The sequence below is a fragment of the Schistocerca americana genome, chromosome 2 (genome assembly GCF_021461395.2).
Source record: "Schistocerca americana isolate TAMUIC-IGC-003095 chromosome 2, iqSchAmer2.1, whole genome shotgun sequence".
NCBI lineage: Eukaryota > Metazoa > Arthropoda > Insecta > Orthoptera > Acrididae > Schistocerca > Schistocerca americana.
The window spans coordinates 524,688,073-524,713,741 of NC_060120.1; positions in this window are offsets into that span (position 1 = coordinate 524,688,073).

A 25,669-nucleotide genomic window follows, 5' to 3' on the forward strand; every position below is an offset into this window, starting at 1 on the left:
CTTTGCTGTCTCTGACAGAATTACAATGTCATCGGCGAACCTCAACGTTTTTATTTCTTCTCCATGGACTATAATACCTACTCCAAATTTTACTTTTGTTTCCTTTACTGCTTGCTCAATATACAGACTGAATAACATCGGGGAGAGGCTAAAACCCTGTCTCACTCCCTTCTCAACCACTGCTTCCCTTTCATGTCCCTCGACTCTTATAACTGCTATCTGGTTTCTGTACAAAATGTAAATAGCCTTTCGCTCCCTGTATTTTACCCCTGCCACCTTTAGAATTTGAAAGAGAGTATTCCAGTCAACATTGTCAAAAGCTTTCTCTAAGTCTACAAATGCTAGAAACGAAGGTTTGCCTTTCCTTAATCTTTCTTCTAAAATAAGTCGTAAGGGCAGTATTGCCTCACATATTCCAACATTTCTACGGAATCCAAACTGATCTTCCCCGAGGTCTGCTTCTACCAGTTTTTCCAGTCGTCTGTAAAGAATTCGCGTTAGCATTTTGCAGCTGTGACTTATTAAACTGATAGTTCGGTAATTTTCACATCTGTCGACACCTGCATTCTTTGTGATTGGAATTATTATATTCTTCATGACGTCTGAGGGTATTTCCCCTGTCTCATACATCTTGCTCACCAGGTGGTAAAGTTTTGTCAATAATACATAAATGAAAGGTGGTGTAAATAATCAGTGAATTTCAGAAGCCTCCTGCACTAGTCTCCGCTGGCAAATGTTCTGTCAATGACGCCAGGACTTCCGTGGAAACCTAGTCACTCCTATGTAGGGATAGAAAAGAATCTGTGAATGTCTGCCATCCCTATATGTATCGCCGCAGATACTTTGAGCATAAAGTGAAGGTCGTGTCTGCTGGCAGAGATTCATACGACCAATAATCCGCCTACGCTCCGTCGATAAATGAAACGCGAAAGACCTTTATATAAGCGACCTACAAAATCCGTGCTTTTCCAAACTATATACAAAATAATGATCTACTATTGGAGTAACATCTAATATACAGTGAGGGAAAAAATCGCAACCCCATAAATCTTCAAGTAGAGTATCGAAAACTCTGGAATACACTTAAATCTTAAAGTAGAGTATATAAAATTCTGGAATACATTTGAATAGACAACGTATGGAAGTGACTGTATTCGTATGATGACAGGGTAACGTAAGCGCGAGATGTGCCATTGCTGGTACATTAAAAACCGGTGTAACAGCCAGAATGTTGAATGCGAATACGCAAACGTGCTTGCATTATGGTCTTGGTTCGTCTGTACAGGGACGGTTAATGCTGGCTGTGAATGAAGCCGGAGTTTGTGTCTCATGGTGCCCGATTGGAGACGGATATGGTGATAGACCAGGGCTAGACGACAGTATGTATAGTATGCTGTGGTGCAAAAGCGGTATCTAGGCGAGCGTTATTCTGTTGGAAAACACAGCACAACTGGCCGAATCAACAAATTACTTACAAGTTTTCATTCTGGATGCGTGGGCTAATCGTGAGAGTGCATCCGCTATCATAGGAACTCGCACCCCTGACCATAACCCCCAGTATAGACCCAGTACTTTTAGTATGCAGACCGGTTGGCAACGGCATTCACCGTCAGAAAACGTAATAGACCTGCATCCTGCTTTCAGTTATCTCTCGCTTCACACCACTGATTTCGGTGATGACAGTGTTTTGGGTTCAATGGAATGTACGTCAGAGGTCGTCTAGCTCGGAGCTGTTCTTTAAGTAATTGATTTTTAACAGTTCGTTGTACCACTGCATTACCAACTATCAAATTGCTGCTGCAGACGCACATACAGTTCGATACCCCAGCCATACGCCAAACACGATGGTCAGGAACCTAGTCTCCTTACGAGCGTTCATTCCAGTGACCACCGCGGCCAGCAAGCATGACAGGGCCATACTGTCGCTGCTCAGGCATTTGCTGTTCTTCAAGTTTCAAAGACCCTGTTAACACATATCGTTAAAATGGGTGTCGCACTAGATTAAATCTAGGAGCGCTCTATCGATTCGCCGCTTAAAATTTGTATGTAACTGATCTCCGAAGAGTCGTCAGGAGCATTATCTACTGCTTTTCTACTGATATTTGCAATTACGTTTTTGATTGTTTGCTTGGAATCAGCCCAAACGAGTGGTACTCGTCTCTACTTACATGCGACGCTTAGTGTTGACAGAAAGCGTCTGTTTCATTCCCGTTACAGGCAAAATAGGTGTGTAAAAGAATCTAACATGCCCCATCTGACAGAGTGCTCACAGATTTAATCTATCTATATATATATATATTACAGTGTAGAGCCAAACAACTGGTACCTCTGCCTAATATCGTGGAGACCCCCCCCCCCTCCCCCCCCCCCGCACGCAAAAGTGCCTCAACTCGACATGGCATGTCTGAAGTACTGCTGCGTGGAACTGACACCGTAAAACCTTCAGGGCTGTCCGTAAATCCGTAAGAGTACCAGAGGGTTCAGATCTTTCCTGATCAGCATGTTGCAAGACATCACAGATATGCTCAATAATATCCATATCTGGGGCATTTGGTGGCCAGTGGAAGTGTTTATACTCAGAGGAGCGTTGCTGTAGCAATTCTGGACGTGTAGGGAGTTGCATTGTCCTGCTAGAATTTCCCAAGGCCATCGGAATGCACAATGGACATGAATGGATGCAGGTGACTAGTACACGGCATTAGACTGAGTCGTTTCTAGACGTATCAGGCGTCCCATATCACTGCAACTGCCCACGTACCATACCATTACACGGCCTACACCAATTTGAACGTCCCCTGCTGTTATGCAGCTTCCATAGATTCATGAGATTCTCTCCACACAATTTGAAACGAGACTCGTCCGTCCAAGCATCATTTTTCCACTCATAAACCTTCCAATGTCAGCTTTGACGGTCCCAGGCAAAGGGTAAAGCTTTGTGCCGTGCAGTCACAAGGGTATGCGAATGGGTCTTCTGCTCCAAAAGGCTTTATCGATGAATTTTGTTGAATGGTTCGCACACTGATACCTGTTCATGGTCCTACACTGAAATCCGTAGAAATTTGCCGAGGTGTGGCACTTCCGTCACGCTGAAAGAATCTCTTCAGTCGTTGTTCCAGTTTCCGTTTTCCGGTCGCCGCAATGTCGGAGATTTGATCTTTCATCGGATTCCTGATATTCATAGTACGCTCGTGAAATGGTCTTACTGGAAAATCCCCACTTCATCACTACCTCGCAGATGCGGCGTCCCAACGCTCGTGCGCCGTCTATATGACACCGCTTTCACACTCAGTTAAATCTTGCTAACCTGCTATTTTACAGTAGTAACCGATCTAACAACTGCACCAGGCACTTGTTGGCTTATACATGCGTTGCTGACCACAGCGCTGCGTACTGCCTGCCAAGATATCTCTGTATTTTAATACGCAAGCCTACGTCAGTTTCTTTTGCGCTTTAGTGTATGTATTTAATATCGCAGCGCACCTAGGTCGTAGGTGTACTATCCTCTAGGTACAGAGCTCTCACCTTCAAAATGGAAAGCTGTTTAGATCGCAAAGTGCACGATCAGTGGCATCTGTACATTTAATTTCTTCAGGATTTGAGCCGTACTGCATTATCAGAAGCTTCGTTGACAGAAAAAAATCTTCGTTTCGAGCCTGTGCCTAAACTATGTATTATTAATTTAAAAGAAAGCTTTATGAGTTATTTGTAGGAACTCACTTTTTTACTGGAGCTTTTTCTTCTCACTGCACATTTAACAAGTACTGCCTGTAAGATGCGTGTCAGATATCTACTCAGCTGTGTTGGTGAGCTCTTGAAGTTGTCTTACGTGGACACACGTCTTTTTGTTTTCTCGGCCCTACTAGAATGACACCGAATGAGAGAAGGGTTAAGGATACCCGTCTTCTTACAATGACATCGAATGAAAGTTGGAAATTTGTGGTAACGTCTTTTGGATCAAACTACTTGTGTCATCGGTCCCAAAGCCTGCACACTGCTTAAACTAATTTACGCTATGGACAACACACACACCCATGCCCGAGGGAGGACTCGAACCTCCGACGGGGGGAGCCGCACGGACCGTGACAAGGCGACTCAGATCGCGCGGCTACCCAGCGCGGCTACATCGAGTAAGAAGAAAGTGACCGGTGCAGTATGATAACCCGTCTTTTTGACAGTAGTTGTTGAAATAGCGTTGGTAATAAATATGACAGAGTGAACGATAATGTATCTTGCCAAAAACAAGGAAAGTCAATCTACTGCAAACACAGTTCCTGGAACGGAAAATCAGAAAGGAACAGTACGACAACATACGTTGAAGTCATCGGGTGTTTAAACATATATAAATGAAAATGTAAGACCAAGAGCAGTAGTTTTTTTTATCGAGTACAATGAAGGCTGCTCTGTTCTTTGTTGCTGGTAAGTATTGGCAGGATATATGAATTTTCGTTCACCACAAACATTTTTTTGGTTACGTTTTTTTACATGATATCTGATATACACTCCTGGAAATGGAAAAAAGAACACATTGACACCGGTGTGACAGACCCACCATACTTGCTCCGGACACTGCGAGAGGGCTGTACAAGCAATGATCACACGCACGGCACAGCGGACACACCAGGAACCGCGGTGTTGGCCGTCGAATGGCGCTAGCTGCGCAGCATTTGTGCACCGCCGCCGTTAGTGTCAGCCAGTTTGCCGTGGCATACGGAGCTCCATCGCAGTCTTTAACACTGGTAGCATGCCGCGACAGCGTGGACGTGAACCGTATGTGCAGTTGACGGACTTTGAGTGAGGGCGTATAGTGGGCATGCGGGAGGCCGGGTGGACGTACCGCCGAATTGCTCACCACGTGGGGCGTGAGGTCTCCACAGTACATCGATGTTGTCGCCAGTGGTCGGCGGAAGGTGCACGTGCCCGTCGACCTGGGATCGGACCGCAGCGACGCACGGATGCACGCCAAGACCGTAGGATCCTACGCAGTGCCGTAGGGGATCGCACCGCCACTTCCCAGCAAATTAGGGACACTGTTGCTCCTGGGGTATCGGCGAGGACCATTCGCAACCGTCTCCATGAAGCTGGGCTACGTCCCGCACACCGTTAGGCCGTCTTCCGCTCACGCCCCAGCATCGTGCAGCCCGCCTCCAGTGGTGTCGCGACAGGCGTGAATGGAGGGACGAATGGAGGGACGAATGGAGACGTGTCGTCTTCAGCGATGAGAGTCGCTTCTGCCTTGATGCCAATGATGGTCGTATGCGTGTTTGGCGCCGTGCAGGTGAGCGCCACAATCAGGACTGAATACGACCGAGGCACACAGGGCCAACACCCGGCATCATGGTGTGGGGAGCGATCTCCTACACTGGCCGTACACAACTGGTGATCGTCGAGGGGACACTGAATAGTGCACGGTACATCCAAACCGTCATCGAACCCATCGTTCTACCATTCCTAGACCGGCAAGGGAACTTGCTGTTCCAACAGGACAATGCACGTCCGCATGTATCCCGTGCCACCCAACGTGCTCTAGAAGGTGTAAGTCAACTACCCTGGCCAGCAAGATCTCCGGATCTGTCCCCCATTGAGTATGTTTGGGACTGGATGAAGCGTCGTCTCACGCGGTCTGCACGTCCAGCACGAACGCTGGTCCAACTGAGGCGCCAGGTGGAAATGGCATGGCAAGCCGTTCCACAGGACTACATCCAGCATCTCTACGATCGTCTCCAAGGGAGAATAGCAGCCTGCATTGCTGCGAAAGGTGGATATACACTGTACTAGTGCCGACATTGTGCATGCTCTGTTGCCTGTGTCTATGTGCCTGTGGTTCTGTCAGTGTGATCATGTGATGTATCTGACCCCAGGAATGTGTCAATAAAGTTTCCCCTTCCTGGGACAATGAATTCACGGTGTTCTTATTTCAATTTCCAGGAGTGTAGCTATCCTCGTGAAAATCTGTTTATACACTCGGCGAAGAGTTGGTCACTGGCACAATTTTGAGAGATGGTTATATGGAAGGAAACAAGAAAAAATTCTTTTGGGCATGAACTATGAAATGCACACCTCAATAGGCGTGAGCACTTGTTCATCGTTACTACTTTGAAATACTTCAAATATACATAAGCTGTTTGCTATCTCGAATCATCCACATAATGTAATAAAGAATGAGTAATCAAATGAGATCGCGTTATTTTGTTGTTTTATAGCAGCATGTACTCCTCATATTATCCCTGGACTAAATAAACGTTTTTTGTGACACGCGTAGCTACTGTTCCATAGTAAATGGAAACGAGATATGTAATCCGCATATAAATGTTTACTGGTAAGGCGCAGGTAGTTACGACCTGATCGTTAACACACGAGTATTTACTGGGTGCAACACCGATAAAATGTAAAAGAATGGGAATAAATATAGTTTAGATGTCGTTAGCCGTAGTTGGGTATGCCAATTTCGTCTGAACGAATTTAGATTCCAGAATAGAGAGGTCTTCAGCTCCAGAAAGGGCCAAAAATTAAATTTGGTAAGTACTTAATCACGCAAATACTGGGCAAGAAAGGTAATGGGGCAAATTAATGAAATACACACAGTTTAGTTGCGAAAACATGTGTAGCACGAACACTGAAGACGTTAATTTAGCCTGCAATAATGTTAATTATAAATCTGCAACGACTATGAACTTTCCATAGAAACTATACTGTATTACGTACCTAAATTTACTGTTGCCTGTTTGAAAATATGTTAAATTGTGACCAGAACAGAGTATAAATCTTTACTGGTTACTTCGCAAATGATGCCATAGCAACCGTCATTTATGGCAACTGTTATTTGCCAATACTAATGCTACTTAGACGTATGCAATAAAGTCATTTACGGAACGCAACATAAAATCGTAAACTTTCTTTGACTATCTGTTAGCCAGCATTCTTTTGTCAATAAAATATGGTTGCATTTGAATCACTTTTAATTTTTAGTGACTGGTAGTTGTGGAAAACTGTATGAACAACCGTAAATACTACAGCTTTTAATTACACTGATATTTTATTGAAAATCAATTGTAACACTAACTGGATCGAATTACTTTTAATTATTTCTTTTACTTATGACTTTCTCGGAAGCTATGGTTTGAGAGTAGTACACTCTTGATGGCTAACGAACTGGATCTGGGAAGTATGCTCTGAAGAATGTCCCAAAAATTTACAGTTAAGCTGGCATACCTGTCACGGAGCTATTAAAATACTGGTTATATCTTACTTTGATATGTTTTGCTTCTGATACGATCTAATCTTTAGTAAGACATTCATTATTGGTGGTAGGCTCTTCTTAATTAGTCAACAGCTTAAATAAAAGTTATGCTCACAGCTCTTTTCATTAATTCCAACATCTTCTTTCGATCATGTTCTGTGTCCATACATGTCCTGGCGTATATTTATTTTGTCATACCACGTGTATATTATAACACCATTTCGACAACAATCTTCATCTGGCATTTGCGGGCCGACACACGTGTCTCTACCACACTACAGACGCTTCGCAACTCATCTCTACCCTCTGTTCTAGGACTGCATGCGTTCGCGACAACGATGTTTTTTTCCTTGAAATATGTTCTTTATGTTAGTTGAACATAATTTCTTTGTCACTGACGGCGTATTTACTACAGCTATCAGCATAATTATTTCTTATTTATTCATTCGGCATAATCTATATTTGGATGATATTTAATTCATGACAAAATTCATAAATACATAGTTACGAGAAATGGTTCCAAACTCATGAAAGGAAGTAGCTGAAAAACACATGAGACATCAGGTATCACATATGACCTGCATTTGTGAGTCGTCGCTAAAGGATGTGCTCAATATAATGTTTGCTATTCACCTTTTGTGATGAGAGGCTCCCATTATTCAGGCAAATGCAGAGAAAATATTACAATGTAAATGGTTTTCACAAGCTGTTCACAATACGTACTGGTTGAGTTAGGGTTAATGTATGTGCTCCACTTACCCAGAACTATGAATATGGTTTACAGTTTCCACTACTGCTCACAAGGTAAGCGTTTTTGAGCCCAATTGTACTGGACATTTCACTTGGTTTGATCTAAACTACAACTTCTCAAAATATGCAGTACTTTTTGTTTTATAGCGAGTATATTGCGATCGGTAGTGGGCATGTGACACTTCCTCGTCAAACGCTTGACATTATCTTTCCAAGTATCGACTTTGTTCCATTAAGAGCGACTTGTTGAGTTATATCAGCAATTACGTACCGAAAACAGACTCATGTTGTGGTACAGCACGTCTTAAAACATTCTACACATATGCCACAAATATGCGGTAACCTCATGGCATAGCTTTCTTAAATCAGTACATTGGACTTCATGTCGAATTTAAAGACTATCAGACTCAGAGTACCGTTACCATCCAGAGGAGACACATTAGCAAGTGACAGAGTTGTGGCAATAGTCATTTGAGTTGTACTGTATCTCCGTATTGTCAAGCTGGCAGTCACATTAACATACAGCAGTATTAGAGTGCTAGATGGTAAAGTTGCACCAGCAGCCAGTAGAAGAAGTTGCAATCTGTAATAATGTTCACTGTATTCTACAGCACTGGTCGCAGTTACGGTGGCGCACGGACAACCAGTAGGGTCGATCACCGTCGCCATCCAGAATGAGGAGCTACCGTCCGCCACCATCCAGGCTGTTGGAACGTTTGTGGCGGCGTCATACACGGAAGAAGACGACAATACCATTTGTGTCCAGGCAGATAACAAGTTCTACTTGTATGCTAATTCACTGAAGCTGTATTCTTGCTACCGCCTGCTACCGAAGGGTAAGTTACTTCCAATAGCACTTTTGCTGTGCGGAAGATAATCACAGACTATTAAGTATAACATGTTGTGAAGGGTTCCAAAGTGAATGTGAGAATATGAGTTAATCACGCCATTAAGGGAAAGTGGCTACCCTTACCTCACACTTAAACGGCAAATTGTTGCCTCCCTTTGAGCAATGCAAGATTCGGCACTAACGAAATTGCAACTCATGAAGATTCTTCTCCAAAACTATTCAGAGCATTTTCCTGGATATATTTCATTCTCTTTTTCCTGTTATTAGACTCTAATATGTGCTGCATTTTTTAACTTTCTGCAATGTTGAATCTGAGTTCTATTATTTGAATTTTGTTGTAAATCGCGACATGAAGTTCTACATGACCTTTAGTTTCAACATTTAGCGAAGAGATACTTTGATAGGCAACAGATATTCGTGCTGTGTGGTTTATTTTGACAGTAATTATGTTGCCTGGTTGGTACCAGGCACTCTTTTCAGTGTAGCTTGTTGTACTTTCAGCGTAAGTAGTGTACATAAAAAATACTCGTTATACGTTAATGAATAAATAGAAATCTCACTTAGCTCCCTCATAAAGTGCTCACAATTACATGCACAGGACACTGTTCTTACTACAGACTGACTCTTGCAACATATTTAGGATAATGGACAGGTATCGTTCGAGATCAAGTACAACAAGCAAAAGAAAAAGGAGGTCTGAGTGTGGAAGTAGAACCATACAACGAGTTTATAGTCGTTAATGAAGTGAGGAACGTAGAACTGTCCAGTTGGATCTACTAGAATGGCAGCAGTTATGTGAAAATCCAGCATTCATTGAAAGCAAACTCAGCATGGAATGTCACCCAGAGATCCTGTGCACAACAGTTCGGAAGTACTGCCAGTATCTTGACAATTTTCGCTTTTTTAACATTTGGCCCTGCTTTTGCCAGACTTCTGTTAACATGGTATTCAGTATGCTCTTCCAGAAAAGTCCGTATATATAGAGACTGTCTTCAAATTGCGTAAAAGTTTTGTTGTTAATATGAGACTCGTGGTCAAAGGTAATGCCAGATATTACGTTCACCTTCGACAGCCTCATTGGGAAAGGAATGTTAAAACCGATTAGTCTACATGCTCTAACGATCATGCCTGAAATCTCTTGACTATCATAATACGCTTGGACTAGAGGGGGAAGAGCTATAGAGATCCAGAAGCGTCCAGTTAAATACTTTTTGACTAGGTTGAGACTATCGAACTGAGATTGCTGGATTGTAATTGTATCCATGTGAAAATAAATTTTCCCCTTGAATAGTAAGGAATGACACTTCAATTGTTAAGAGAAAGATGGAATTCTCTACGCTTAAATTTTTCCAGGTATATATTACTGGTTACACACATTTTTCGTCGGCCATGTTCCTTATGTACGCATTTTGCATATAAAATATTTTTAGTCCATCTACACTGTAGTAGGTGGGCAGATGTGTGGCCGGGGGAATTCAATAGCTGTGCTGCATGTGTAGATCAGAGTAACCGCTTCGTACCGCTTCACGTTGGCTCATTTCAACGTTAGTGAAGCCTTAGCATGCGCGGTTCTTACATTAGGTTGAGCACGTAGTGCATGGCAGTACGGTTGCAAGGGCTGTCGCTGCTCACCATTTCCCAACTCTCAAATTCCGGGTTTGCGAAATCCGTTACTTGCATGCAAAACTGAGGCCCAGCTTTGGTGATGACTTGTCATGTTGGAGGATAGACTTGTATCTTATTCAATGCCGTGCACATGGGGTCCATTACCGTCGTTGAAGAACTTGATTCTAGTGACATCCTAACTCTCACGAAATGCACCAAGCTTCAGATTTACACGCAGGGTCCACCTACCAAAGATCTTTCTACTATCATGCCTGCATAGGGCGTTTGTCATCAGTTAGGACACCTGCTCCAGTATTATAGTACTCGTAACAACAGTCGCTGCTTATTAAAAGATGTCTTCATAAATATTTGGGTTCAGAACAGACAAGCTAATTCCCAGCCCATTGAAAGGAAGCCTATTAAAAACACATGAACAAGAAGAGGTACTTACCGTTCTGGGAACATCTAAACGAATACGAGACCCCACCGAGCTATCACTCGTGCATGTGGAAACGACATTCTCTGTAGTGCATCTGTTACAGAGGTCTTCCACAACCTCAATGTTTTGCGACCATAATGGCGCGAAAAATGAAATTCATGCCACATAAAAAGTTAATGACTTATCACTGTGTTATCAGTAGTAAATGTGAAATAGTATAAATTTCTATTAATAGTTTCTAACTCTATTAAAATATATTCCTTCTGTTTATTGTACTTTATGTGGTGAAACCCAAGAGTTTATGTAAACCAGTCCTGTCAGACTGTCCCAAGAACTAGAAGTATTGCAAGTGTGTCGGCTCATCCTGGGGGAGCTGACTCGTCTGGGTTGAGTGAAGAGAGATGGCTGTGCTGCTGACTGAAGACATCAACAACTTTCACAGAAAGCAAGAAATTCCGAGAGTTTAGAACTTACCTCTTTCACTAGTAACAGAGACCGGTGGAATGAACTTATCTTCTTTTATGATACTTTCTGATTGCTACCCGATATGTAATAATTCGGCTTTACAATCAGGCTAGAAACTGAGTGGAAAAATTATTATTTGAAACATGGTTTTGCCTGTTTTATCATTCTGTTGGCCTTGTAATAGTTTTATTCTGACACAATCAAACTGTACTTTCATGTCGTCAACTGTTATATTTCACTTGTAGAATACATTTCCTGATCTGTAGCTTTACATAAATAGTGGCAAAGTATAACTGCGTATTAATTATACACAATACATTACATCCATTCATGCTAACCTTGGACCACCCCAATGCCCTGTTCCTGCCTTCACACACTGAGTGGAACGATGACACCGATGGACACTGCAGCGACTTATGACTGACAGAGTGCCTTGTCGTTGTCTTTCCTGGATAACACATGAAATAGTTGAAAGCCAGAATAAATGGTGTCTTCTCTGGCCGGCCATCCGACTGCTCCTGCTCCTCACCGATGGCCAGACCTGCTCTCTGGGCAACGCCATCGCCGTGCCACAGGAACGACGCCATCTGTAGCGTTACAGAACCCCTGGTTGCCACCCGTGGTAGCAACGCGGCCACATCCTGCCATCTGAAGTCGCCTCGCAAACTAAAGACGTATACACCTGCAGTTGCGATGCCGTAATATTTCTAGGAGACGCCGCACCGTGCCAGAAAATGAAGCGTATACAGAAGAATGTCTGCGCTCTATGAATTAGTAAAAATCTAACAAAGAGTCGTTGTATCTTCACCAGCACCCGCCCCTGCTGTTGTCAACATCCCCCATCCTTGGCAGGGAACGCGGTCCAGTTAGCATTTCTCTCTTTACATTTCACATATGTTTAAGTACTACACTTAAATGACAATTTATGAAATTAACGGAAACTTAAATGCAGTTGTATTTATAACGGATGTCTGTGAACATTTCAGCTGTTATATAATTAAATGCCATTGGACAAATACGGAAGCAGTCACAACTGCACCACAATCTTCAGTTGGCTGTCTGCCGCAAGGCATTTTATAACAACTGAAAGCCGACAAAAATTAAGTAGACCTTAATTACAAGCTTAGAATATAGAAATACACGTTTAACAATCCATGAATATAAGGAGATACTGAGTGGTTAAACACATGCTCAGGTAGATGTGAACCACGTCGACAGTAATGTTATTGGAGATAAAAACTGAAAAAAAAAAAATCACACAGACTACTGGCGGTTTTGATATAGTCGGTATATCAAGCAGACAAGAAACCCATGCAAAGTAGGCAGAATGCTATGACTTTATTGAATGTGGCGATATAAATGAAAAATAAAAAAATGAATTTCCGAAATTCATCACAACTAGTGCGGCACATTTCAGAATGGTAACCGTTCCCTAGATGGAGAATAAATTTCAGTTACAAGGGCTTGCTGAAGAGTAATTCCTCAGAATTTGTTATTCTATTGTTTACATCGCCTGAAGAAATACATATCACGGATATCATTTAGTCGAGTTTTCCGCTTCGCACATTCAAACTGCCGGTAAAAGACATCGAAATGTAATGTGTAACATGGCGTTGTCTGACGTAACCTCGTCGGTGCCTCAGAAAAATCGAATTCCAAGTGTTCGTCCACACGCAGAGCATCCTCTCCTTCACCGTGACAGTGCCAGACCAGACACGAGCGTAGCGACGTCTGCAACATGCCGACGCCTCGGGTTCATCGACATCGATCATCGTACATTGAGTTCCCACTTTGTCCGAGTCTGTCTTCATCTGCTTCCAGAGCCGAAGGAACACCTTTGTGGACTTCACTTTCATAGCAATGAAGTGGTGCAGGCAAAATTGTAGCAACGTCAACAATGTCAGACATTCTGCAGTGACAGTATCAACATACTGGTTTCTCGTTGCGAGTAATGCGGTCGTCGTCAGGGAGACTACGTTGAGGAGTAAACGTTTAGATATGAATAATAAAGATGTAGAATGTTACTTAAGTTTGTTTTCATTTTAAAGCTTAACAGTTTTCTCATGAAAAATTCGGAGCCATTGTTATTCAACAAGCCCTCATACTAAAAGTTTTGCTGATATACTACAATGAAAAGACTTACAAGTAAAATTACTGAGCTGTATCCATGTTTTCCTGCCTAACTATCGATATTCATCAACGTTTTGTGTCCGAACTGACAATAATTTCATTTTATGGAGCAAGAAAAACGAGTTCCATATGGCTACTGTTACTGGAGGACAGGGCGTATGCACCTAACAGTCAATAAAGCAATAGACAATACTGCTATTAATACCTCTAACCACGTAGGTGCACAAGTCGTCCTGCATGGTCCAACAGTTTTCGGTCTTGGAGTTCTTAACTTTACCATTAGCAGCAATGATAACCTGCAGCATGGTAACGGCTGGTTACCGTGGCCCTCGTCTGTAAACCAAAAGTGTACAAAGTTCCAGGGCTAGAAAGTTTTAATAGCCGGGACATCATCGCTTATCGGACATTTCGCACCGCCGAGTTCTACAATAAAGACATGGGTAAATCTTATTACCTGCCGTCAACTCCGTTCTTCCTGAGGACCAGGAGTCATCGTAAAATAAATGAATCCGAATCTGGAAGCCAGGTATTAGATGATACATACTGTGTCAGAAAGGATGCTCAGACATGAGGAACTCACAAGAATGACGATGTTCGTGCTTATTTCTCTTTGTCATTCAGGTTCCTCAGAAGCAACAAGAGCTGAACCTAAACTCCAGAGGCCAGTAGGATCGACGAGCTGTGGAAGCTGGTTAGTGAAGCCGAAAGACAACGCTCTTTAATCTAACGAACTCTCTTACATCTAAAATGTATATACTGTAGACGATTTAAGTACAGATAAATGGAACTATCGGTACTTCTGTCTGGCAGGAAAAGAACAGGTAATTAATGATCAAAATCATTAATACGATACAGAATGAAGAACAATCTGCATAACAATTTTTGCATTTGACAAGAAGTGGAAGACATGCAAACCGGTTCAGTAACTAATGCAGGGACGATGTTGAAATGCTCGTCCAGCCACGCGAATTCACGATTTTCATAGTTTCACTGCGGTGGTTATTATCGGTTATTATGACTAGGCTACTTTCAGTTCCATTCCTTTATAACATAGACTGAAGTGACGCTCCGTTCCTAATGAGAAAACCATTGACGTGACGTTTCCTCCTTGTATGTCCATAACGAAGGCCCTAGTAGGTTGTAACTGCGTTCCAAATATGTGTGGTTAGTGCAAGGACATCAAAAGCATTTTTATGCATTCCACAGTAATTTTGGGTGAAAGCTTCAATTACAAATAGCATTCTTTCTTGTTTACTTTTTGTGAGGGGCCCAGTCTCCATAACTGATTATATGAATAAGGCTTAAACAGTGGCTGGATATTTCCCAGTTATTTATATAACGTGCTGACAACATAAGCGACCAATGGTTAATCGTAAAAAGAGCTTTTGCATCATTCCTATACAGTAAGAGTAAAACTTCTCAAGATAATTTACTACTTCTGACTTCATTACGTTTAGTAATGCGATTAGCAGTTTAACGATTTTTGCGAAACCAACCTGTTCCAACTACGGCCTCTTACACGCATGTCACATGGAAGCTCAACAGAAATGCTCTAGGCTGTGGTGCATGACATCTTTGTTTGAAGCTCTTATTTCTCAGCTCGTCTGCTGCACTTAATGCTACCAAGGGAAACAGAATAATAACAATGAAAAAAAGTAGACGTATGCCAGAGCGATTTAAAACAGTGGTAGTGGTTATAAGTTCCTGGGGAGAAGTTACCGAATACAACGAAGGTCGTACTACTAGTTTTTACTTATATGTATTGTCGGAATATATGGGACAATTGTTTATTTACCACAATGAATTTTCTTTTAGTATCTTCTTAGTTACACTGCTTTTCAAACAGCTATAAACATGAAATGACTGTTTCTACATTGGACGTAAAACTTGAAGTTTCCACACTCAGTGAAGCGATAGTTAGAACCTAATGACAAAACAGATCACTGGGGGCGGACGATGCGAGTTACGCTCCTTACTTGTGCCCAAAGTAACAGTGCTAACGAACAGAGATTTAGCGCACGCCTGTTGTCTATATCAGTGGTTTCAGAACAGGATAAAAAGTGTGGTTGTGGTAGATTCCAGCGATAAGCATCAGAGACGATGAAGCTATGGAGACATCAAAACACTCGAAGGACTGAGGTGTGAATGCAAAATTCATAAACCATCCATTAGACAATGTGAAGAACACTCTCATAGCGTTTTTTGAGTGTTCAGCTGTCTGTGCCATCCAATAATATAAACAACGTCAGATCGATATAAACAAGAACTGACTTTGTGGAGTTGGTGGCATCTCGGCTTAATTATAAATACCTGAAGGGAAACGGAATGGTAAAAAATCTGTCGTATCATATTATAGCGTCTAGCCTCAGGCATCTTAGTCTTGTTTCTGTACCGTAATATCTATATCTGAAATGGAATGTGTATGTGAGGCCTGTCGTAAAAAAATACGAACGGATGTCTTTGATTTCCTGACAATCCATACCGAGGATATGCAGATACACAGTATATTCGTAAACTACTGTTGGTTAACTTATAGCGACGTCCTGATACTGCTCCATAAAATTGTCTTGAGCAGAACATGGTGTACTTGGCAGAGGGCAGGCCAGTGTCATAATATGGTTTCTAACAACTCCACGTAACTGATATACATTTTTTTTTGCACTAATACCTAACGTAGACAATGAAGTACGTCCGGCCCCATCATATAAGCTGTGTAGGATTCATAACGGCAAGATAAAACAGGCGATGCCTACAAGGGAATATTCTCATTTCTCCCTAGCTTGCAATAGGAAACCACAGATACGATAACAGTACGAACTACCCCTTTTCATGTATAGTAGAGCGGTTAACGAAACGCATATATATTTTCGTGGTCATCAGTCTTAGAACCGGTTTGATGCATACCTTATATAGCCCATGCCAAACTTTTAATTGAGGAGTACTACTTGCATACAAAGTTCTCAATTAGAAGTTATGTATTTTACATTTCTGCCTTCCCCTAAAGTTTTTACTCTCTGAGTTTAGAAGTGCGGAAGTTATTTCCTGATGTAATAGCGGATCTCCTATCGTCCTTCATGTCCGCATTCTCCATACATTCGGCTGGCCTCGGTGGCGTGCGGTTCTAGGCGCTGCAGTCCGGAACCGCGGGACTGCTACGGTCGCAGGTTCGAATCCTGCTTCGGGCATGGATGTGTGTAATGTCCTTAGGTTTGTTAGATTTAAGTAGTTCTAAATTCTAGGGGACTGATGACCAAAGATGTTAAGTCCCATAGTGCTCAGAGCCATTTGAACCATCTCCATATATTCCTTTCCTTGCCGTACCAGCACACATAATTTTGTATGTGCTTCTACAGCACCAAGTCTCAAATGATTCTTTTTCGGTTTCCTCATCTTCCATGATTCGATTCCATAAACTACTGCAATCCAGATATATATTCTCTGAAATTTATTCTCCATTTAAGGTCAATGTTTCGTACTGGTAGACTTCTTATGGCCAGGAATGCCCTCCTTACCTGTACTATTCAACTTTTTATGTCCTCCTTGCTTTGTCTGTCGTTTGTTATATCCTTCCACATAACAAAGTTCCTTCAGTTTCTTTACGTTGTAGTCTGCAATTCTGATGTGAAAATAATCGCAAATCTCATTTCTCCTACTCCTCATTACTTTAGTCTTTCGTCGGTCTACTCTCAATCCATATTCTACACGCAGTGGACTGTGCATTCCGTTCAACTGATCTTGTAAATCCCCTGCTCTTTCACTCAGGATAGCAATGAAATTGGTGAATATTGTCATTGATATCGTTTCGTCTTAAATTTCAATCCCACTCTTGGACGTAGGACAACATAGTTTATCACTGTGTTATGTGAATCAATAATGAAGGAAAGGGTATGGGCTCTCAATTATTAAACAACAATGGGTCATACAAAACAATATTATTTGTCCTTGCACACTTTATAAATAGGCGCACCTGCTCGGGGGTTAAATATAGTCTTTCCATCACCCGCACTTCTCTCTGTGTTTAGGGGTAGAATTTCCATTGCATTGTATTTTTACTGCTCTTGTCTTTAATTACAACCAGGGATATTATGACTTCTTTGGATGTGATACCCGGTTCCTGCCTTCACACGTTGACTGGAACGATGACGCCGATGGTCAAAGCAGAGACTTATGACTGACACAGTGGCTTGGCCTTGCCTTTCCTGGATAACACATGAAATAGTTGAAAGCCAGAAAAATGGTGTCTTCTCTGGGCGGCCATCCGACTGCTCCTGCTCCTCACCGATGGCCAGACCTGCACTCTGGGCAACGCCATCGCCGTGCCACTGGAACGACGCCATCTGCAGCGTCACAGAACCCCTGGTTGCCACCCGTGATAGCAACGTGGCCACATCCTGCCATCTGAAGTCGCCTCCCAAACTGCAGACGTATACACATGTACCTAAGATGCCGGAATATTTCGAGTGAACGCCGGACCATGCCAGAAAATGGAGCGTATATATATATAAGAATGTCTGTGCTCTATGAATTAGTAAAAATCTAACAAAGAGTCGTTGTATCTTCAACAGGACCCGCCCCTTCTTTTCTCCACATCCCCCCATCCTTGGCAGGGAACGCGGTCCAGTTAGCATTTCTCTCTTTATATTTCACATGTGTTTAAGTACTATACTTAAATGACAATTTACGAAATTAAGTTTATGAAATTAACGAAAACTTAAATGCAGTTGTATTTATAACGGATCTCTGTCAACTCTTCAGCTGTTATTTAATTAAAGGCCATTGGACAAATACGGAACCAATCACAGCTGCATCACAGTCATAAACTGGATGACTAAAGCACAGCATTCTATGACAGGTGGAAAATTGTATATGAAGAATTGTTACTAATGTGAGTGAGACATAACTAAAAGCAGTCAAAAATCAAGTAGACCTGAATTATAGACTTAGAAAGCAGAAATACGCGTTTAAAAATAGTGCTGTAATCCATGAATGAAAGAAGATACTAATTGGCTAAACAAGTGCTGAGTAATGTTGTCGGAGATAAATGCTGAACGTATATAAGACAGATTACTAACAGTTTTGATTTATTCGGTATATAAAACAGACAAGAAACCCAGAGAGAGCACACAGTATTCGAAGACCGTATTAGAAGTCGCGCTATAAATTGAAAAATGAATTTACGAAATTCAACCCAACTAGTGCAGAACGTCTCAGAATGGTAACCCTTCTTTAGATGGACTATTAAATCTCAGCTACGAAGGCGTGCTGAAAAGTAATTTCCCAGAATTTTTATTCTATTCTCTACATCAGCTAAAGAAATACACCTCACGAATACTATTTAGTCAACTTTTCCTCGTCGCTGATGGAAATCATATCCTTCTGCCCCTAGAGGACATAGAAGTGTGATGTGTAACAGGGCGTTGCCTGACATAACCTCGTCAGTGCCTGAGCAACAATTCAGAAAAATGAAATCCCAAATTCGAAGTGTTCGTCGACGCGCGGAGCATCCTCCCCTTCATCATGACAGAGCCAGACCAGACACGAGCGTAGCGTCGTCTGCAACAAGCCGACGCCTCGGGCTCGTTGTCATCGATCATCGTACATTCAGTTCCGACTTTGTCCCATCCTGTCTTCATGTGATTCCAGAGCCAAAGGAACATCTTTGTGCACTTCACTTTCATAGCAATGAAGTGGTGCAGGAAAAATTGTAATAACTCCAACAATGTCAGACATTCTTCAGTGACAGTATCAACATCCCGGTTTCCGTTACGAGTAATGTGTTTGTCGTCAGGGCGACTATGGTGAGGAGTAAACGTGTAGATATGAAGAATAAAGATATAGAACGTTAATAAAGTTTGTTTTAATTAGAAAGCTTAAGAGTTTGCACATGAAAAATTCGGAACTATTACTTTTCGACAAGCCCTAATATTAAAACTTGACCTGGTATAATGAAAAGACATGTAAGTGAAATTATTGTGCTGTCTTTGGGCCTATCTAACGATATTCATCAACGTTTTGTGTTCAAACTGACAATAATGTCATTTTATGGAACAAGAAAGACGAGTTCCATATGGCTACTGTTACTCGTGCTGGGTACGTAGCTATAGTGAAGTCAGGTTTTAGATGATATGTGTTAGATAGGATGCTCAGACATGAAGAATTTACAAGACTGACGGTGTTCATCCTTATTTCTCGTTGACATTAACGTTCGCCAGAAGCAACAACAGCTGAACATAAACTACAGAATCCAATAGGATCGACGAGCTGTGGAAACTGCTTTAATGAACCTGAAAGGCAGTGCTCTGTAATAACTTATTTTAAATACAAAGAATTTATTCAAACGATCTCTCTTACATCGAAAATTTCTATACTGTAGGAGATGTAAGTACAGATAAATGGAACTATTGGTATGTCTGTCTAGCAGGAAAAGCACAGGTTGTTAATGCTCAAAATCAATAATACGATATAGAATTAAGAACAATCTGCATAATTTTTGCATTTGACAGCCAGTGGAGACATGCAAACTGGTTCAGTAACTAATGCACGGACGATGCTCACATGCTCATCCAGCCACGTGAATTCACTATTTTCGTAGTTTCACTACGGTGGTTATTATGACTAGGCTACGTTTAGTTCCTTTTCTTTAGACTGAAATGATGCTCCGTTTCTAAAGAGCAAACCATTGACGCAACGTTTCCTCCTTGTATGGCCATAACGAAGGCCCCAGTAGGTTGTAACTGCTTTGGTGAACTATCTGTATATTGGCAGCTACCTGTACCAAATACACTGGGCTGTAGGAAAGTGATTTTCTAATTCCGTGAAACTATCTGATGGTTTCCTTGAATCTAAATGGTAGAAATATTAATCATAAAATGAAGGAAATGCATGATCAATATCCACCATGATTTGAACTTTGTTTTACTGGAAAATTCAGCTTTGTTTGTAGAAACAACAACTCACTTTCAAGTTTCTGTCTAAATTGTGTTTAACGAATATCTAAGCGTTTTGATTATCTTTCGATACATTAGGAGTAAAACTTCTCAAGGTAATTTGCTATTTACATGGAGATTTAACTGACTTCACTGAGTTCAGAAATTCCATTAGCAAATTAATGGAGGTGTGCGAAATCAACCAGTTCCAACTACTGCCCTTACACGCGTGTGACCTGCCAGCTTATCGTAACTCCTCTTGGTTGTGGTGGATGACTTCTGTAGATGAAGGTCTTTTTCTGTTAATTTCACGGGTAGTCTGCTGAACTTCATGCTACCAAGGGAAATAGAATAATAACAATGAAACATAACCGAATAAGTATTACAGCCTAAGTTATTGCCAGCGGGACTTAAAAAAGTGGTAGTGGTTATAAGTGGCTGAGGAGAAGTAGTACAGCCTGCCGAATACAACCAAGGTCGTACTGTTAGTTGTCACTGGTATGTATTGTTTTAATATATAGGACAATTATTTATTCATGACAGAGAATTTTCTTTTAATATCTCCTCAATTACACTATTTTTCAAACAGTGATTAACATGAAATCACTGTTTCTACGATGGTCGTAATAATTTCATTTCCCACAATCAATGAAGTAATATTTAGAACCTGATAGCAAAACAGAACACTGGGAGCGTACTATGACAGCTATGCCCCTTACTCGTGGCAAAACAAACAGTGCTGGCGATTACAGCCCAACCCCTTATCCCAGATTTAGCGCACGCCTGTTGTCTATATCAATAGCTTCAGAATAGGATAAAAAGTGTGATTGTGGTAGATTGCTGTGATAAGCTTCAGAGATGTTGAAGCTATGGAGGACAACAAAAGCTCTCTTAAGACTGAGGCCTGAATGTAAAATTTATAAACCACCTATTAGACAATGTGAAGAGCTCTCTCTCAGTATTTGTTGAGTGTTCAGCTGTCTATACTAACCAATATCATAATATGGCTTCTAACTACTCCACGTAACACATTAATAAATTTTTGTACTGATACCTATCGTACACAATGAAATACGTCTGACACCTATCATATAACCTGTGTAGGATCCATAATGGTAAGATAAAAGAGGCGATGTCTGCAAGAGAATACTCTTACTTCTCCCTAGCTTTCTTGTGATGTTTTACGAAACCACAGAAAAATTAAGAGTACAAACTACCACTCTTCATGCATACTACAGCGGTTAACGAAACTCATATATATTTTTGTGGTCATCAGTCCTAGAACCGGTTTGATGCATACCTTCTATAGCCCGTGCCAAACTCTTCATTGCAGAGTACTACTTGCACACAAAGTTCTTAATTAGTTGTTGTGTATTTTACAATATCTGTCTTTCCCTAAAGTTTTTAAGCTCTGCATTTAGCACCACAAAAGTTATTACCTGATATAATAACAGATGTTCTATCGTCCATTATGTTAGCGTTCTCCAAACAGTCTTTTCCTTGTCGATTCTGCAAAGAAAGTCCTCAATCCTTAACTTACCAGTCCACCCAATTTTCAATATCCTTCTATAGCACCAACTCTCAAATGCTTCTTTTTGAGTTTCTTCATCTCCCATGGTTCACTTCCATTAACTGCTATGATCCAGACATATATTCTCTGAATTTTGTTCTCCAATTAAGACCACTGTTTCATACCCTCTTTACCAGTGCTATTCAGCTTTTTATGTCCTCCTTGCTTCCTTCATTGTTATATCCTTCCACACCGCAAAGTTCCTTCAGCCATTTTACATTGTGGTCTGTAGTACTGAAGCGAAGTTTGTAGCCAATCTCCTTTCTCGTACTTCTTATTACTTTAGTCTTTCTTAAGTTTACTCTCGATCTATGATCTATACACAGTAGAATGTGCATTCCATTCAACTGATCTTCTAATTCCTCTTTTACTCAGGATAGCAATGCCATTACCGAATATTAACATTGATATTCTTTTACCTTGAATTTTAATCCCACACTTGAACTTTGCTTCTATTTCGGTCATTGCAACTTCGATGTATAGATTGGACAGGACGGGAGAAACGTTACATCCCCGTCTTACATCGTTTCTAATCCAAGTACTGTTTTCACGTTCTTCCATTGTTATTGTTCCTCTTTGGTTATTGTACATATTGTATACAATCCGTCTTTCCAAATAGCTTACTTCTATCGCTCTGAGATTTCCACACCTGTTGCATCGTTTTACATTGTTGAAATTTTCACATTGGCCCAGTATCCCGAGTCCACCATGGTTTTCACACTTCTTCGGCATAGTGTAGATGATCTTTTTCCGAAAGTGATGCTACATGTACAGGAAATATTTTCCACTAATCAACTTGAATATATGTTTGGTTATTATAACCCTAACGTTTTTGGAAATTGGGATGGAATCTTATAGATATCTTCCACCTCGTTTGATGTCAAATTTTGCAGAGCTCTGTTGAACTGTAATACTGACCCTCTACGTCTCAAACGTTGGCTACCACGTCTTTTTTTTAACACATCACACAATCGAAGTACAGGCCTTAACACTCGAACTAGCACGCCGCATTTTGAAACACGAGGGAGTGCTTGGCGGATTTTGTACACCTGTGTAGAATACCTGTTTTATGTTATTCAGGCTAACATGTATGAACTGAAACAAAATTTACTTTCGTTAAACAACACCACTGTTAAGCCAAACAACAAGAAAAGAAACTTTCATTGTATAATTGTGTTGCTGTGTGCAAGTATTACCCCACTGTAGTGACCCACGCTGAGCATTAAACAATGCTATTACATCAGATCCTAGAAAAACGCTTCTTCGATTACTCAGTATCTCATAAAAAAACTGCCTCACTGTGGTATTGTGCTGTTAGCTCAGAATCTAGCACTTTTCCTTGCACGGACCTTAATTTCTTTCTCGCCTATTTCGCTGCTATTTTATATTAATAGTGCTCACTTAGACGTAGGAAAACAAAAAATATCACTGTGTTATGTGAAGCAATAATGTAGGAAAAGGTATGAGCTCGCAATTGTACAACAACAATGGAACAGTAGAAGACAAAGTTATTTGTGCTTGGTACACTTTATACATAGGCGCGTCAGCTAGAGGGTTAAATGTAGTCTTTTCGCCTACACATTCTTCTCTCTGTGTTTGAGAGTAGAATTTCCATTGCATGTTATTGTTACTGTTCTTCCCTTTAAGTACAAAATCAAATGGTTCAAATGGCTCTGAGCACTATGCGACTTAACTTCTGAGGTAATCAGTAGCCTAGAACTTAGAACTAATTAAACCTAACTAACCTAAGGACATCACACACATCCATCCTCGAGGCAGGATTCGAAACTGGGACCGTAGCGGTCGCTCAGCTCCAGACTGTAGCCCCTAGAACCGCAGGGCCACTCCGCCCAGCCTTTAAGTACAACAAAGGTTGTTGTCACTTTTTGATTGACGCAGCTGCCCCTCTGACGACTATTTCTTTTTCGATTTCTTAACATCTTTCCTGCAGCCATTTCACCTCACCTCCGTTGCCCTTCACATTTCCTTCATTGCTAAGTCACTAATTTAACGAAAGTGTGGTCAATCCCAGATCATTTTTGTACTTGATTGTTCCGTTGATCAGTTGAAGTATTTTTCTCTTACCCAAGGTATCGTTACATTAACCTTGTTTGTATCTATGTTTGTGCAACATCTGTCTTTGCCAATTATTGAGCTATACATTCCTCATTGATTGCAGTAGCTACTATCGTATATGTTGTCACAATATCTACAGTCATAGAGAATTCCAAACGCACAGCATTCCTCACTACTTCAGCAGCCCACTTCGTCCATCCTCGATTTCTGCGACCAATACGCTGAAACTACAATCTGCTATCCACCATTATTAAGTTACGGTCTGAATGTATATCTGCTCCTGTGCACACTTCGAAGTTAATATCAGTTTTTTGAGCTGCTCACCATACCACGAGTAAGTCGACAGATTCTTGAACAGTGTTAGTTATTACTAGGTGCTATTTATTGCAGAAGTGAGACAAACTTTCACTTCACATTTTACTACTGCCACGCCCATATTATCCAGTAACTCTTTCTTGTTTTTGCTTTCCTAATACAGAGTTCCAGTCCCCCATGACTATTACCTTCTCATCTCTCTTTACATACTGAATTACCAGTTCAAAGTCCTCATGTGCTTTTTCTGTCTCTTCTTGTTCTCCTTGCGATGTTGTCATATATACCAGAAATATTTTAGCTGTCGCTGAATTGCTGCTCATTTGATGAGAATAGTCCTCTGTTCATGATGAAATCTAATACCTTTACAATATTTTCTACTGCCGCTGATAAAACCGTAAACTCGTGTTTGCAGTTCACTTCACTGACCCACACTGTACCTAGAATAAGGGTTTCTATTCCTCACGTTCAAAATTCTGACATTCCACACGCTGACTCATAAGGGACTGCTCCAGAATATCTTCTCAATGAAGAGATTATCATGACACTTTTTGAATTAAAGGCCACATGTTCTGTGGCTATACATAACACAGTGATATCTATTGGCTTCTTCATCCTCATGACGTTGATCATCGCTGATTCTTCCGCCTTTTAGGGACAGTTTCCACCTACATCTACATCTACATTTATACTCCGCAATCCACCCAACGGTGTGTGGCGGAGGGTACTTTACGTGCCACTGTCATTACCTCCCTTTCCTGTTCCAGTCGCGTATGGTTCGTGGGAAGAACGACTGTCTGAAAGCCTCCGTGCGCGCTCGAATATCTCTAATTTTACATTCGTGATCTCCTCGGGAGGTATAAGTAGGGGGAAGCAATATATTCGATACCTCATCCAGAAACGCATCCTCTCGAAACCTAGGGAGCAAGCTACACCGCGATGCAGAGCGCCTCTCTTGCAGAGTCTGCCACTTGAGTTTGTTAAAAATCTCCGTAATGCTGTCACGGTTACCAAATAACCCTGTGACGAAACGCGCCGCTCTTCTTTGGATCTTCTCTATCTCCTCCGTCAACCCGATCTGGTACGGATCCCACACTGATGAGCAATACTCAAGTATAGGTCGAACGAGTGTTTTGTAAGCCACCTCCTTTGTTGATGGACTACATTTTCTAAGGACTCTCCCAATGAATCTCAACCTGGTACCCGCCTTACCAACAATTAATTTTATATGATCATTCCACTTCAAATCGTTCCGCACGCATACTCCCAGATATTTTACAGAAGTAACTGCTACCAGTGTTTGTTCCGC